Here is a 14,738-nt window from a genome sequence, read left to right on the forward strand (position 1 = left end):
AAAACATTGTCAGAAAACAAATCACATGCAAAAGTAAAATGTAAGGCTTTTCATGTGGATATATACGAAAAAAAATAAATAAGAAAAGAAAAACAGCACAAGAATTTGTACGTATATATCACGAGTGTAAAAAATGTGGTTTTTTTTGTTTGTTTTTGGAAGAAAAACATAGACTATGTTGGGAGTCACTAATAGGCAGTATAAGGCTTTTTTTTATTATTATTTTTAATTACCTATTTCTTTCTACCTGATTTCTTCCACTACCAGAAATAGCCTTGAGCCATAAAAATAAATAAATAAATCACGTATTAGGTCCTTAATCATAAATTTCAATGTAGTCTGCTTTTGAAAAGGAACAAGACCTACCCCAACTGGAACACTCTCCGAGAGGATGTAATGTGAGAGTTCTGAGCTGAGGAACATATACAGTCCTTGCAGCTGCAAAGAAGATATTAACTTCTTCTTTAAAACTTTCCTTAAAAACAAACAAACAAACAAACAAACAAAAACAGAAAACAAAACAAAGAAACAAAGAAACAAAAAATAACAAAATCTGGGAATTATAGGAATCAGTTTGGTAGCAAAAGAGGCACTTAATAACACATTAGAATCCAGTTGTGTAGGACAGTACTGAAATATCTAATGGGTGGAGGGAGGATGTGGAAACATGGATTATTTCTTGACGGGGATTCAATATGTTGTGCTTTGTCTTGACTAATAGTCTTTCTGGGCATTTCTTTTTCCTGGAACATAGGGAAAAGGTGATATTACCTTATTTAAATTAAGTCTTTTAGAAATTACTGGTGAGATGCACTGCATAAATGAAATAATTCTGAAAAATGAAGTAATAATGAAAAGAAGCTCATATAACCTCTCTACACAGCAGCCAGCATCTCTGTAATGCTGAAGAGTAGATGATGAGCTAGCTGTAAGGCCAAACTTAATCTTTCCTGATAGAAAATGAACGTGCTCTAGGACAGGGGCTGTTGCCTTTGATCTCAAAGTGATCCCAAAGAAGTGAAAGTTTCTCTGAAGAACTTTGGTCAGGCAAACATGTTCTCCATTGTGTTTGTACATTTATGTTCATTGGAAAGCAGTTCTGACCCACATAGCACTTGACATACTCTAAAAAAAAGGAGATCTATGATCTTGCCCTTTGGACACTCTACGAAATACCCTAAGGAGCTAGAGTAATTAAGATAGCCAGGGTTCTCTACTGAAAAATTTACTAAGTCATCTGGTGAGGAAAGCTTTTTATCTATACTAAAACTGCATTTAAGTCTGATAAGACCAAAAGAAAATGCAAATTAAAAGAAGTTATTGACACTATCCAAAAGAGACAACTTATTTATCACTACTTATGGGCCCATGGCCCCTTTTTTAACATCCACGTATAATTTTATATATTTGAGTTGGTAATTGGCATCTTCTTACCCTAACAAGTATAAAATCTTCCATATCCTCCTCCTTTTTAGTTACTTATTTAACAACTCAAATAAAGAAAAAAAAAAAAAAAAAAAGGAAAAAAAAATCACCATACTTCTATTCTACATTTATCTGTGGGTTAATATACAAAATTTACAAAATTATAAACTTACTATTATTTGTGTACCTACTATATTGGAGTCACATTCTATTCCAAAGTAGATAGAGGTGGATCAAGCAGTTGAGGTCCTCTAGAGACAAATAGAAACAGCCTCATATTCACAAGGCCTGGTCCTGATAGAGGATTTCAGCCACTCTGATTATCTGCTGGAGGGACAGCATAGCAGGACATAGGCAGTCCAGAAAGATCCTGGAATGCGCTGATGATAACTTCCTTCTCCAAGTGATAGAGGAGCCAATGAGGAGAGGTGCTATGCTGGACCTCATTCTCACCAACAAGGAGGGACTGGTAGAGAATGTGAAGCCCAAGGACAGCCTTGGCTGCAGTGACCATGAAATAGTACAGTTTAGGATCCTGAAGGCAGTGAGGGGGTGCACAGCAACTTCACTACCCTGAACTTTGGGAAAGCAGATTTTGCCCTCTTCAGGGATCTGCTTGGTAGAGTATGACGGGCTCAAGAAAGATGGTTGCTATTCAAGGATCACCTACTCTGAACTCAGGAAAGATGCATCCCAACAAAGAGGAATTCAGGCTAGGAGGCCTGCATGGATGATTAAAGAACACAAAAACAGAGAACACAAAGAACACAAAAACAGAGCCTACAGAAGGTGAAAACAAGGACAGATAGCCTAGAAGGAATACAAAAAAAATTGTCCAAGCAGCTGGGGAAGAGGTCAGGAAAGCTAAAGCCCTGATTGAATGAAATTTGGCCAGAAACACCAAGAGCAACACGAAAGGCCTCTATAGGTACATCAGTGATAAAAGGCAGACTAGTGAAATTGTGTGCCCTTTCCAGAAGGAAACAGGAAAGTCTGTTACCTGCGATATGGAGAAGACTAAGGTACTCAATGACATTTTGCCTCAATCTTCACTGGCAAGAGTTCTAATCAAATGGTCCAAGCCCCAGAAGGCAAAGGCAGGGACTGGAAGAATGATGAAGCATCCACTGTAGGAGGAGATCAGGTTTGAGACTAGCTAAGGAAACTAAAGGAACACAAGACCATGGGCCTTGAGGAGATACATTCACAGGTCCTGAGGGAAACGGTAGATGGAGTTGCTAAGCCACTATTCATCATATTTGAGAAGTTGTGGCAGTCTGGTGAAGTTAAGGGGACTGACTAGTCAAGGGGAAGTCAAGGGGCAGACTAATCAAGGGGAAACATAACCCCCATTTTTAAGAAGGGAGAAAGGATGTCCTGGCTGTCAGTCACACCACTGTGTCTGGCAAGATCATGGACCAGAACCTTCTGGAAACTACACAAAGCATATGGAAAAAAAAAAGCAGGTGATTGGTGACAGTCAACATAGCTTCACTAAGGGGAGATTGTGTATGGCAAAACTGGTGGCCTTCTGTGATGGGGTTACAGCATTACTGGATAAGGAAAGAACAACCATCATCATCTACATGGACTTGTGCAAAACATTTGACACTGTCCTATATTATATCCTTTTCTCTCTAAATTGGAGAGGCATGGATTTGGCAGATGGACAGCTTGATGGGTAAGCAATTGTCTGGGTGGTCACACTCAAAGAGTTGCAGTCAAAGGGTTAAATGTCCAAGTGGAGATCAGTATTAAGTGTTGGTCCTCAGGGGTCAGTATTGGAACCAGCACAGTTTTACATCTTTATTGCTGACACAGTTAGTAGGATTGAGTTCACCTTAAGCAAGTTTTCCAGTTAACACCAAGCTGTGTGTTATGGTCGACACACTAGAGGGAAGGGATGTCATCCAAAGGGACTGAGACCAGCTTGAGAGGTGAGTCTCTGCAAACCTCATGAGGTTCAACAAGGCAAAGTGCAAGATCCTGCACCTGAGCCAGGGTAATCCCAAGAACAAATACAGGCTGGGCAGAGAATGGATTGAGAGCAGCTTTGAGGAGAAGGACCTGAGGGCATTGAGAAGATAAACACAAGCTAGCAATGTGCATTTTCAGCTCAGGAAGCTACATGTATCCTGGGCTGTATGAAACGTAGTGTGGCCAGCAGGTCAAGGGAGGCGATTCTCCCCCTCTGCTCTTGTGAGATCCCACTTGGAGTACTGCATTCAGCTCTGGAGCCCCTAACACAAGGAAGACATGGACCGAGTAGACTGAGTCCAGAGGAAATCCAGAAAGATGATCAGAGGGCTGGAGCACCTCTCCTAGACTGAGGGATTTGGAGTTGTTCAGCCTGGGGAAGAGAAAGCTCCAGGGAGACCTCATTGCAGCCTTCCAGTATCTAAAGGGAGCCTCCAGGAAAGCTGGGGAGAAACTCTTTGTCAGGGAGTATGGTTTTTAGAGCAAGGAGAAATGGCTTTAAACTAAAAAAGGGTAGATTTAAATTATACATTAGGAGGAAATTATTTCCTGTGAGAGTGGTGAGACACTGGACCAGGTTGCCCAGTGATGCTGTGGATGCCCCATCCCTGGAAGTGTTCAAGGCCAGGTTGGATGGCCTTTGAGCAATGTGGTCTAGTGGGAGGTGTTCTTGATCATTGCAGGGTGGGTTGGAACTAGATGATTTTTAAGGTCCCTTCCAATCCAAACCATTCTATGATTCTATAAGAAGAAGTAGGGGAATATCTCTGTGCTTAGTCTATCATGCTCCAAATACTTTGTTCAGTGGATTATAGATGGGACTTCCTCCAGTTCTATCATTCTGTATCTATATTCACCTATCTACTAAGCTGCAATATTTAGTTTATTTTTCACCTTGTAAGATGCAATGAATACTTACCTCCCAGCATATGAAAAAGAAACTAATTTCCATTCTTTCTTGCAGTGAGTTGTGTTCACTAGTATTATTTACACTTTACTGCAATTATAATAATGATTTTACTGTTTTACTTCTGTGTTCTACAAACAAGTTAACTTGCTTTTGTTTTGGTCCAGATTTTTTTGGGCTGGGAGTTAATGATAGCTTTTAGCATTTATATGCATTATGTATGAGTGACAAAGTTGAATAAATAGATTATATCTAAATAGTAATGTGATATTGACATGGAATTCAAAAGAGAACATTTTTTTTTTTTTTTTTTTTAATCTTTACATTAACTTTCTAGTTGTTGCCACTCTGTGGCTGCTTCATATCAACATACGACCTGGTGGTGCTGAAAATGTTAAGAAAATACTGGCAGAAAGGTGATACCATTTTTGTTTGTTTGTTTGTTTCCCAGAGCTTCATCTAATAGGTGTTCTGTAGGCAAGAAACAATGTGAAATGTCCCAGAGTGCCACAGAAAAAGATAAACTTAATCTGTTCTATACAGACATAAACTTCCCCAGATCTAAACCCCTGGAATGGGCTTGAGCCATCTATCTGAAGACTCAGATCTATTTCTGAGTTGTAGATAAATTTTGTTAATTATGGTTATAAATAAAGTCTGCATTATTGTTCTCAATTCAACAAATAAAGAAAGACAGTTTTTTACCTGAAGAATCATCTGTATTTGCAGTAACCACAAAGGACAAAATAGATTATTTTGTTCATTATCTATGTATATAAAAAAAATGTAGACAGTATAACTTAGTCAGAAATAACTTAAAACAGTAACAAAAATACTTATAGTGTGGACTATGTTCTTGTTTTGATGGTGTATTCAGAAAAAGAAAATGTCGACATTTTCTTGCTTCAAGACTCATGAGGTGCTCTGATGACAAGTTAGTGCAGTAATGAAGATCCACAGATGTAATGAAAGTTTTTAACAGATGATTTTACAACACAAAGAATAGTTACTTTACTAATTGCTGTATTTGTAAGTAATTGTTCAGATGTTCCGATTCTTTTCTTGTTTCATAAGTAACACCTGTGGTTGTAAGTCTGTAATATTCATCAACAGTGACAGAAAAATCTTTCTTGTTGCTGGATTATTTTTTTTTTCACAGATAAATAAAATAGATGTCACTCTGTAAATGAAAGAAGGAAGTGAGGTATGAGATGGGTTGAATATCTGCCAGACTTACTGATAAATTGCTGTTAGAACTGAATTGCAAACATTCTCAGTACCATTGCTTACATGAAAACAAAGCTACTTGGTCAAATGAAAAGGTACTGTTAACTTGACAAATACTTTGAATTTTCAAGCCTGTAAAAATAAATAGATAATTCAGAAGATGGTGAAGATGGATGAACTTAACTCATTTAAGAATAGTTCAATCACAGATTCATCATATCATAGAATCATAGAATGGTTTGGGTTGGAAGGGATCTTAAAGATCACCTAATTCCAAACTGCAGGTACACTTCCCACTAGACCATGCTGCTCAAAGCCCCATCCAATCTGGCCTTGAATGCTTCCAGGGATGGGGCATCCACAAAGTCACTGGGCAACTAGTCTAGTCTAGTCTGAGTCACTAGACTCACCACCCTCATAGGAAAAGAGTTTCTTCCTAATATGTACTCTAAATCTATCCTCTTTTAGTTTAAGATCCTTTTCCCTTGTCCTAACATTATCTACCAAAGTAAAGAGTCCCTCTCCATTCTCTTTATGACTTCTTTAAGTATTGAAAGGACACAACCAGGTCTTCCTGGAGTCTTCTCTTTTCAAGGCCTAACATAGCCAGATCTCACAGCCTTTGAGTCTATATTCATGTCTGGGATTGCCCTGACCCAGCTGCAGTACTTTGTACTTGGACTTGTTGAACCTCATGTGGTTTGCATTGGTCCACTTCTCCAGCCTGTCCAGGTCCCTTTGAATAGCATCTTTTCTTTCTTTGGTATCAACTACAACACTCTTCTTGGTGTCATCTGCAGGCTTGCTGAGGGTGCACTTGATCCTACTGTCTATGTCACTGATAAAGATATTAAACAGCACCAGTCCCAAGACAGGCTCCTGAGGGACACCACTTGTCACCAGCCTCACGCTAGACAGAGTCAGTGACTGAAACCCTCTGGATGCGGCCTTCTGCCTTCAAGGGGTTTTCTTATCCCCTGAATGGTTCACCCTTCAAATCCACCTCTCTCCAATTTGGAGATTAGGATGTCATGTTGAACTGTGTCAAAAGCTTTACAGAAGTCCAAGCAGATGACATCAGTTGGTCTTCCCTGGTCACCTGATGCAGTCACTCCATCATAGAAGGCCACCAGATTGGTCAGGCATGACTTGGCCTTAGTGAAGCTGTGCTGGCTGCCACGGATCATCTCGTCTTGCATGTGCCTTAACATTGCCTACAGGAAGATTCAGTCCATGATATTGTCAGGTTCACTGGTCTGTAGTTCTCCAGGTCCTCCTTTATCCCTTTTAAAAATGGGAGTGATATTTCCCTTTCTCCAGTCACCAGGGACTTCGCATGACTGCCAGGACTTTTTAAATCTAATGGAGAGAGGGTTGGCAACTACATCAGCAAATCCCCTCAGGACCCCGGGATGCATGTCATCAGGGCCCATAGACTCACAGTTAAGTTGTTTCAGAAGGTCCTGAACATACTCTTAGCCTACTGTGGGAGGGACTCTGCCCCCCTAGCCCTCTCCTAGAAGTATGGTAACTCAAAGAGACATGGGAAACATGACCACCAATGAAGACTGAGGCAAAGAAGTTATTAAATACCTCAGTCTTCTCCATGATCATTGTTACCAGTTCCCCATCTTCCTTTCTTCTCTGTCAGAGGCCCTACAATCTCCTTAGTCTTTCTTTTGTTGCTAATGTACCTGTAGAATCACTTCTTGTTGTTATTTGCATCCCTCACCAAGTTTAGTTCTGTCATTGCCTTTGCTTTCCTGATCCTATCCCTGCACATTTGGATAGCATTTCTGTACTCTTCCCAGGGCACATAGCCCTGTTTCCCTGGTGCATTTTCTTTTTTTGCCTAAGTTTGACCAGCAGGTCCTTGTTCAGCTATGCTGGTTTCCTACTTTTCCTGCTTGATTGATTACATATGGGAATAGAGAACTCTTGCACTCTAAGAAAAATATCCCTAAAGGGTTGGCAGCTCTGATCAGATTCTCTGTTCCTAATGGCTGTGTCCCATGGGATCTCGTTCACTAATGCTTTGAACAGCTGGAAGTTCACTCTTCTAAAGTTCAGCATTCTGACTTTACTCTTAGCCAAGCCCAAATCCTTCAAGATCACAAACTCATCCAGGGTGTGGTCACTGTAACCCAGGCTTCCTCCAATCTTAACCTCATTAATGAGCTCTTCTGCATTGGAGAACAACAGGTCTAGTAATGCTTCTCTTCTGTTTGGTTTGTCTAATATCTGGACGGGGAAAATTTTCCCAAATACTGCCTGCCACGTGGCTTTCACAGCAGATATCCAAGTGGTTGAAGTCCCTCAGGAGGATGAGAGACATTGAGTGTGGTGTTTTGTGTAGTTGGAGCAAGAAGGCCTCATCCACAGGCTCCCCTTAATTGGGCGATCTGCAGTAGAACCCAACCACAAAGTGCTCTTTGTTTGTTGAGTCCTTAATTTTTACCCATAAATTCTCAACATGCTCTTGGCTATTTCTTAGAGGCATCTCTTTACAATATATCCATTTCTTAACATAGACGGCAATTACTCCACCTTTCTTTCTCTGCCTATCTCTCCTGTAAAGCTTGTAGCCCTCTATTCCAATGTTCCAGCTATGAGATTCTTCCCACCGTATTTCTGTTATAGCAATTAGATCATAGTTTTCTAATTGCACCGTGGCTTCCAACTCCTCCTGTTTGTTTTCCATGTTGTGTGTATTAGCATAGAGGCATTTCAGCTAGGCTAAAGGCCACATTACATTTTTAGAGGTGTCTTCCCTGATTCCTATGGGATAATTCACAGGTGTTTCCTTGTTGTTTTTGAAAGCACTGGTATTCAGCGATTCTTTTATGTCACTTATAGGTATATCCCCTTCCACTGGTAAATCTATGATAGGAGTCTCTGAAGGCAAATGGTAAGTCTGTTATCTATCAAAATGTCTATTCTCTTATTTTTATATGAAATGCATAATATCAGGAATTCAATGAAGTATGAAAATATCCTAAATAGGAAAACAGTTAAAGGTAGCAGGGTGATTCAAGCTTTCTGGACATATGGAGTCTAAAATGAGAAGATTTAAACTCTTTATCGATGTATATGTGACATAGAGCTCAGAGGATTGTGCTTAGTGGTGTGGAGTCTAGTTGGAGGCCTGTAGCTAGCAGTGTCCTCCAAGGGTCAGTACTAGGTCCAGTGTTCAACTTAGTCATCAGTGACCTGGACAATGGAATGGAGTACACCCTCAGGAAATTTGATGAAGACACAAAGCTGGGAGGAGTGGCTGATATCCCAGAGGGCTGTGCTGCTATTCAGTGGGATCTTGACAGGCTGGAGGGTTGGGCCAAGAGGAACATCATGAAGTTCAACAAGGGCAAGTGCACCCAGGGAGGAATAACTCCAAGCACCAGTACAGAGGCTAACCTCTGCAGAGAAGGACTTGGGAGTCCTGCTGGACAGAAGGTTAACCATGAGTAAAAAATGTGCCCTTGTGGCCAAGAAGGCCAACAGTATCCTGGGATGCATTTGGAAGAGTGTTTCCAGCAGGACAAGGGAGGTAATCCTCCTCCTCTAGTCAGCTCTGGTGATGTCGAATCTGGAGTATTGTGTCCAGTTCTGGGCTCCCCAGTACAAGAGGGACTGAGTTGATCAGAGGACTGCAGCACCTGTTGTATGCAGACAGGCTGAGAGAACTGTGTCTATTTAGCCTGGAAAAGAGATGACTGAGAGGAGACCTCATCAATATGTATAAATATCTGAGGGGAGGGTGTCAAGAGGATGGAGCCAGTCTCTTTTCAGTTGTTCCCAGAGACAGGACAAGAGGCAATGGGCATAAACTGAATCACAGGAAGTTCCAGCTGAATATGAAGGGGCATTTCTTTACTGTGAGCATGACAGAGCACTGGAACAGGTTGCCCAGGAGGTTGTGAAGTATCCTTCTCTTGCCCTTGTTGAACTTCATGAAGTTCCTCCTGGCCCAACACTCCACCCTGTCAATGTCTCTCTGAATGGCAGCACAGCCCTTTGGGGTATCAGCCACTTCTCCCAGCTTTGGGTCATTAGCAAATTTGCTGAGGGTGCGCTCCATTCCATTGTCCGGGTTGTTGATGAATATATTGAACAACACTGGACCCAGTACTGACCCCTAGGGGACACCACTAGCTACAGGCCTCCAACTCTGCACCACAAAGCTCTGCCACCTGGCCAAATGTCAATCTGTCTCACTGTCCACTCACCTAGGACACACTTTCTGAGCTTGTCTATGAGGATGTTATGGGAGACAGTGTCAAAAGCCTTGCTGAAGTCAAGGTAGACCACATCCAGTGCCCTCCCCTCATCTATTCAGCTAGTCATTTAATCATAAAAAGCCATCAAATCACCGTTGTCAGACTAAATAAGGAAGATTGATTTCATTTGTGAAAAAAAAAAAAAAAAAGAGTTTTAGTAACATCTATAACACTGAAAATTATTTCTAAATAAATATATGCAGTCTTACGGAAATAAAATCACAGACAAGCAATCCACTAGATATACATGACAGCATACTCCCACTGCCCAAGGAACACCATTATCTTCCTTACATAGGAAATGATTAATTGCCTTTACTTTAAGAATAAATTATTCCTGTGGAACAATTTTGTAAAGGCCAAAATCATAAAAAGAGGGATACTCATTTAACAATACCATTATTCACTGATTAATGTATAAAGAGTGCCTCGTGCCATTTAATATCTGTAATCTAATATTTTAAAAAAGGATATAGCTGAACTCATCACTGTGCCTAATATATCAGCTCTTAACACTCTATTTACTAAAATGTTTCTGCTACAAATTAATTACACATATAGGTTAGTTTTTCAAAAATTCAATTAAAAATATTCCTTAGTCAAAAGCAAATTCAAATGAACCTTTGTCAGGGAGTGTGGTTTTTAGAGCAAGGAGAAATGGCTTTAAACTAAAAAAGGGTAGATTTAAATTATACATTAGGAGGAAATTATTTCCTGTGAGAGTGGTGAGACACTGGACCAGGTTGCCCAGTGATGTTGTGGATGCCCCATCCCTGGAAGTGTTCAAGGCCAGGTTGGATGGCCTTTGAGCAATGTGGTCTAGTGGGAGGTGTTCTTGATCATTGCAGGGTGGGTTGGAACTAGATGATTTTTAAGGTCCCTTCCAACCCAAAACATTTTATGATTCTGTGAACTGGAACTATTTCAATGTGCTCAGAGGAGAGGAATGCTTCTTTTCTTTAAATAATTTTTTTTTTTTTTTGTGAAAACAGTCAGATTTTACATGTTCTGATACATCTAAATAATTTCAAGTCACTGCTGATTGTACTGATGAAGTGACATGACACCGTGCTTTACTGGTCAGCTTTGAGTAATAAATGGTCTTTCCATTCTAAAATTCTTTGTAGCAATAGCTGAAGATGGTAACTCTTCAGAGATCAGATACAAAGAGTTTGGAGAGATCATTTTTTAGAATGAATTCAAAATCTCTTGTGTTTTGGTACTGTAATAATGAGTGAATTGAGCAGAGGAAACATGCAGAGCAACTTGCTTTGTGCTGTTTTTTGTATGTGATTAAACAAGGGTATTTAATAATTACAATATTTGAACATGCAATATTATTTTTTGTGTATCATGGTTACATGACACCAAACTACTGCTGTCTCCCTATCTTTCTTCTATTTTTGTTCCTCTCAACAGGCCAGTATTTGCCATTCTTATCATTCTAATTAATTTCTTCATCTATGAACACTTCTTTTTTTTTTTTTAAATCAATTTCTTTAATTCCATGACAGTTTTGGATAAACAGATACAGAAAACAGGAAAACACATGAATAGATGTGTGTAAAGATAATAGTGACACAATTTAAATTATTAATAACATCATCATCATAATAGTTATTATTACTATTATTACTGTGACACAGATATAGATGACCTCAAGAATATAAAACGTAAAATTCCACTTATTAACAATAGGTTTTTGAAAATTTGGAACTCACTTCATTTAGAGACACATAAACATTAGCCACCTTCTTGAATACCACCATCAGTTTCTTCTTATTGATAGCATGCACAGAAATTTGATGTGGATTTGTATAATCTTTTGGTGTCTTTGTTCCAGTATACAATAGATTCCAATGCCCTAGTGTCAGAACAATACCACTTTATGTACCACAGGAGCACTGAACAGGTGGCTTTTGAGGATGGCACCCAGCATGTTTTAGGTTGCATTAATCAAAGCTTATGCTACCATTTGTTTTGACAATATTAGCTTCTCCCAATTCTTTAATAACATGAATAAATATGCAAATCACTTATGAGACAAGTGATTTTAAGTTCACTTAAAATTTTATTATCTCAAGGATGGAGGGAGAGATGGAGGGGAAGAGGGAGGGAGGAAGGAAAGCAAACAACCAAGTCTAGACACAAAAATGGGAACAACATAAAGTAAGCTTGAATGAAATTTAAGTGGCGAAATTCTACTGAAATATATCTCTATGCATTAAAAATTGGAAGACTACATAGTTTGATTGATGCATGGTTGGATCAATCTCCAGTTAGGTCTTCTGCCCAGCATAATTTAAGAAACACTACTGTAAAACATTACTACCACAATTCTACTGTGTTTGAACTGTGCAATAATGCACAAAGAAGAAATTCTGCCACTTATTTTCTCCTTATTCTTAATTCTTAGAAGGTTCTGTACTGAAATAACGGAAATAATTTTGTGAACATAAGCTACTTTCAAAAGCACAAAAAAGTAGATGTCTAATTACCACTTACCCTTCTGAATGACTTTTAAGCAGAGGTTATAGAAGACCTGGTGACTTTACTCACTTGGCAAACAGCTTTTAATTTAGGTTGAGTATTTCCAACCATTGCAACAGTGTCTCTGTCACTGACTCAAAGAATAGATTTCCAAATATATTTAGGAGTTTACTTGCTATTGATATCAATTAGACCTATATATTTGAATACCACTAGTTATCTCTGATTCAAGAGACTGCTTCCTTTTATAAAATTATAAGTACTGAAGCTGAAATATGTATTTAAATGCACACACAGATTACATTATACATACTAGCTGAATTCAGGTTTTTATAATGCCTGTAGATAAATTATCTTCCATCACATTTTCCCTTCTGTTTTCCTCCAAAGAACTTAAAATCAATATTTAATCTCTGTGTTCAATGTTCTCAGTTTCATGGATATGGGCAACATTTCTCAAAACAAACAGAAATGAAATGGGAGATGGAAGTAGAAAGTAAAACCTTATACCTAAACAGTAGTTTATTGTTCAGCTATTTTAGCCAGAGTTTCCAAAACAAAATAAAACAAAACATCAACAACAACCCCCCAGACCAAACAAATGGAAACAAAAACAAACAAACACACAAACAAACAACAACAGCAACAACAACAGCAAAACAGAAAATATATGATGGGTAATGTAAAGATGAAATGAGACAACAGAACCCCAAAGACAATAAATATAATATGTAAATATAACAGCAATTTTAAATTAGGACCCGTACTAATTGTAACACATGCTTCTGAAATGTAGAATTTCTCAGCATTTACTTTTGAATTACTCTGCACTGCATTTAGAGTTATTATATTCATATAAATATTTTAACCAACCAATTTCTGTGCATCACAATGGAATTATGAGTTTAAGAAGATGTTGACAATCCCTTTCAATTTTTTGAAAATTTTCATTTGAGTGTTATCTGGCTGGGTGACAAAATGTCTTTATGGAAAACCACACCACTCCTTTAAAGATGAAACTTGAAATGTGAGAAATAAGGCAATGTAACAGAAGCAAAATGAATTTGTTGAATTTGTTGAATTTGCCTTCTTCGCCTCAGTCTTCAGCGGCAATACTGGTTGTTCTCTGTATACCCAGTACCCTGAGCCGGTGGAAGGGGATAGGGAGCAGGATGTGGCCCTCACTATCCATGAAGAAATGGTTGGTGACCTGGTACGGCACTTAGATATACACAAGTCGATGGGGCTGGATGGGATCCACCCAAGGGTACTGAGAGAACTGGCAGAGGAGCTGGCCAAGCCACTGTCCATCATTTATCAGCAGTCCTGGTTATCGGGGGAGGTCCCAGTTGACTGGCAGCTAGCAAACGTGACGCCCATCTACAAAAAGGGCCGGAGGGCAGACCCGGGAAACTACAGACCTGTCAGTTTGACCTCAGTGCCAGGGAAGCTCATGGAGCAGATCCTCTTGAGAGTCATCACGCAGCACTTGCAGGGCAAGCAGGCGATTGGGCCCAGGCAGCATGGGTTTATGAAAGGCAGATCCTGCTTGATGAACCTGATCTCCTTCTATGACAAAGTGACGCACTGGGTGGATGAGGGAAAGGCTGTGGATGTGGTCTACCTTGACTTCAGCAAGGCTTTTGACACCGTCTCCCACAGCATTCTCCTCAAGAAACTGTCTGCTCTTGACTTGGACTGGCGCACACTTCGTTGGGTTAGAAACTGGCTGGATAGCCGGGCCCAAACAGTCGTGGTAAATGGAGTCAAGTCCAGTTGGAGGCCAGTCACTAGTGGCGTTCCCCAGGGCTCGGTGCTGGGGCCGGTCCTCTTTAATATCTTCATTGATGATCTGGACGAGGGCATTGAGTGCACCCTCAGTAAGTTTGCAGATGACACCAAGTTAGGTGTGTGTGTCGATCTGCTTGAGGGTAGGAAGGCTCTGCAGGAAGATCTGGATAGGCTGCTCCGATGGGCTGAGGTCAACTGCATGAAGTTCAACAAGGCCAAGTGCCGGGTCCTGTACCTGGGCCGCAATAACCCCAAGCAGAGCTACAGGGTGGGAGATGAGTGGTTGGAGAGTTGCCAGGCAGAGAAGGACCTGGGAGTGATGGTTGATAGTCGGCTGAATATGAGCCAGCAGTGTGCTCAGGTGGCCAAGAAGGCCAACAGCATCCTGGCTTGCATAAGAAACAGTGTGACCAGCAGGGCTAGGGAGGTGATCGTCCCCCTGTACTCAGCTCTGGTGAGGCCACACCTCGAGTACTGTGTTCAGTTTTGGACCCCTCACTACAAGAAGGACATTGAGGTGCTTGAGCGGGTCCAGAGAAGGGCGATGAAGCTGGTGAGGGGCCTGGAGAACAAGTCCTACGAGGAGTGGCTGAGGGAGCTGGGCTTGTTCAGCCTGGAGAAAAGGAGGCTCAGGGGCGACCTTA

This window comes from Aythya marila (genome assembly GCF_965140915.1).
Source record: "Aythya marila genome assembly, chromosome: Z".
NCBI classification, from domain to species: domain Eukaryota; kingdom Metazoa; phylum Chordata; class Aves; order Anseriformes; family Anatidae; genus Aythya; species Aythya marila.